This window comes from Montipora capricornis, chromosome 12 (genome assembly GCF_036669925.1).
Source record: "Montipora capricornis isolate CH-2021 chromosome 12, ASM3666992v2, whole genome shotgun sequence".
Classification (NCBI taxonomy): domain Eukaryota; kingdom Metazoa; phylum Cnidaria; class Anthozoa; order Scleractinia; family Acroporidae; genus Montipora; species Montipora capricornis.
In genome coordinates this window covers 9,292,731-9,296,027 of record NC_090894.1, presented here as the reverse complement: position 1 = coordinate 9,296,027, position 3,297 = coordinate 9,292,731, and positions in this window count along the sequence as shown.

Genomic DNA, 3,297 nt, shown 5'->3' with positions numbered 1-3,297 from the left:
TGGGACCCGTTTCTCGAAAGTCCCGAAACTTTACGGGCCATTTTCGGGTGTCACAATTCCCTCTGTATCTCAAGAACGGAGAGGATTTAAGTCGTCAAACTTCACATTTAGTTTGTTTTTGTTACCTTGAAAATATCTTAAAAGATCGGCTTTCCTGGACAAGCGATTGGCAGATTTACTAATGGCTTTCCGGGTCTGAAAAGTTTTCGGGACGTTCGAGAAACGGGCCCCTGGTGCGTGAGAGCCTTTTTCCGCCCTAGGGCCCGTTTCTCGAAAGTCCCGAAATTTTCGGGTGTTCCAATTTCTTTTGCATCTCAACAACGGAGAGGATTTAAGACGAAATCCAATAGAAAATCGAGCAATTTCAGTTTTTTAGTGGACAAAAATCTGGTACCAGAATAATTTTAAGTATTTTACAGTCCTTTTTACATTTCGTGAAAGCTAAAGATATAAATATTTTCCTGAAATAACACCGAAAACAATTTCCCATGGGAACGAGAAAAATTACATTTCAACGTTCAGAGAAATTGTGCAAACACAGGTAAAATTTCATCATCAGTTTCATTTCACCAGTACTTTCAAGTGTTTCGTACGAAGTTCAACAGTTGTTTTTGACATTTGGTGTTGCTAGAAATGATTAAAACAGTCGTACAGAAGTTTGCAATACGATGTTTATAACCTTGGTACAAGATTTTTGTCCACTTGTTACTCAAACTTCTGGGGCCGGTTGCTTGAAGCCTGGTTAGAGCTAACCGTTGGTTAAGAGGTAGTAATCAAAACCTAAAGGTTTCCATGGTATTTAACACTGGTCAAAGCTAACCATGTTTCGAGCAACCAGGGACAGGTGTATTCCGTCTTAAGTCGTCAAACTTCACAGTCGTGTTTCTTTTAGTTACCTTGAAAACATGTTAGAAGACCGGCTTTCCAAAACAAGCGGTTGGCAGGTTCAAAAATGGCTTTTCGGACCCGAAAAGTTTTCGGGACTTTCGAGAAACGGGCCCCCAGTGAGAGCGGGAAAAAAAGCGCAAGAAGGCAGCGTTTACCGTGAGCGCTTACTATTCGACCAAAAATTCCGGTTTGACATTTCGGAAATTTCATTCGGCGAATGGAACTGTTTTTTCCAGTTGGTTGCCACATCGGTTCCCAGGCAGTCGAGTTACCGCCAAATCCAAACTCGATAACACCTTTATTGGCCATGGAGTTAATAGACGACTCTGAGCAAACGGGTTTTCTGATGTCAGCGACGACATTGTTTATTTTAGAGTTGAAGGCAGTTATACGAGAAGAAATTTAAATCGAGTCCGTGACTATTTTGATGGCACTTTACCTTCATATTTTTTTGACGAATTTCAAAGTCATTTCCGCATGACGAAGGAAACATGTGAGCGTTTCTCTAAATCGGTCATGCCCACAGGAAGAATGCAATTCCACCGCGAAAGCAAATCCTGCTCGAACAGTCACTAACAGGTTCGACATTACTTTGAGTAGTGTAACGCGAGTATCCCAGGCGGCTATTAGTATGTCCGGCCAATACATCCGTTGTTTATTAAAGTATGGATTGCCGTGCAACAAAACAATAAAAGATCGATTTGCAATAAAACATTGCCTCGCACCCACGTTAGATTACATTGTAATGCAAATGAGAAAAACTAACCGTGAAAAGGGCTATTGTTTCACTTGCCAGTCGCGGGGAAGAGAGGGGGGGGGGGAGGAGAATTGGAACCAAGCGTGAAGAGAAGGTATAGAGAATTCCCGGAATTTCCATATTTTCAAGGAAAAGGACAACCTCCAGAGGTTGACCGAAATTTTCGAAGCATGCCGTTCCATTTGATTCTGTACCGGAATTTCCGGAAATTTTGGTCGAATGGTAAGCGCCCTAGGTTTGTAAGGGAAAATAAAATACATGTCTTTTATACTTCTATTGCAGAAATTATATAAATTAAATGTCGTAGATTGTAGTTAGCTGTCAAGAGTTCGGTCAAGAGGTTAACCGCTTTAGCCGCTGGCCCAAAAGCCTGATGACGAGCATAGAGATCTAGAGAGGCCAGTCCACAGCGCGGAGCTGAGCCTGGTGCGGGTGAGGGTTTCTTTAAAACTTTCTAGTCTCCTTGGTCCTTTGACTGACTGTATTAATTTCCTGGGCCATGCAGGATATCTCACTTCTCTTTGGAGGAAAGACCTACCCAAGCCTGAGCTAAATAGATAGATAGATAGATAGATAGATAGATAGATAGATAGATAGATAGATAGTTTATTTTTAACTCAACTCAAAACAACAAATTAGCAAGAATTTTCACTTCTTGTGCTCAGCCTCAATGCCTGTGACTACTTAGTTATTCTGAGACAACTTAGCAAAATTTGTGGATGAGATTTCGAAGGCGAATAAGGTGGCTACGAATATAAGAGCAAGCTCCTCCGAATCTCGGGATTCGAGGAGCAGAAATCGAAGAGAGGGAAATTCTTCTGGCTTGTATTTTTTACGCCTAAGCTCATCCTCTGCGTGGAGAAACAAGCAGAGGACACAAATTCAGGATAAAGCTTTTCATTGTCCTGGTGGGACTAGCCAAAGGGGGAAAACCGCGACAGATAAGTAATATGAGTTTATTTATTATTTATTTATTTACTGATTAAGTATGAATACATACATGGTGGAATCATCAATAGAACATAGGTCCCCTACGAAGTTATCCACCATTTTACCCTCCCGACCATGATACACCACAGACGACAGACTACAACACTGGGTACTACACACCCTACTCTTTGCGAAAAAAAGGGACAAAGACTCGAAATAACTGATGTGGTTAGCCGCCTCACTCTTGGACCACAGGCTACCCGTCGTAATGATGCAAGCATAGCTTTTAAAAAAATCCACGGGTGGGCGGTAATGGACAGGCCACTGTAACATCCAACACAAAACAGCTCGGGTGGTGTCAGACAAAACATAATCTGCACCAATGGAAATCAGCCGGAACAAAAATGGTTTTCCATGCTTACGGATTCAATTACATTCCTTTTGAATAACAACGTGTAAATGGGTGTCAGGTAAAAGACTACCACGTCTGAATAAAATCTAATTCATAGACAAATAATTTAAATTTGTAATTCCTTGGTAAAAGACGCTGAATTGAATGGACTCGGACATGAGTTATTGGTCCAAAAATACAACTGGGATCTCTAAAGTTTACCCAAATATAGAACCACGGGCAGTTCAAAACACGTAACGAGTGATACCTGTGTCTTCAAGAGAATATAATTATCATGAGGGAAAACCAAAAATATTGTAGATTGCAAACA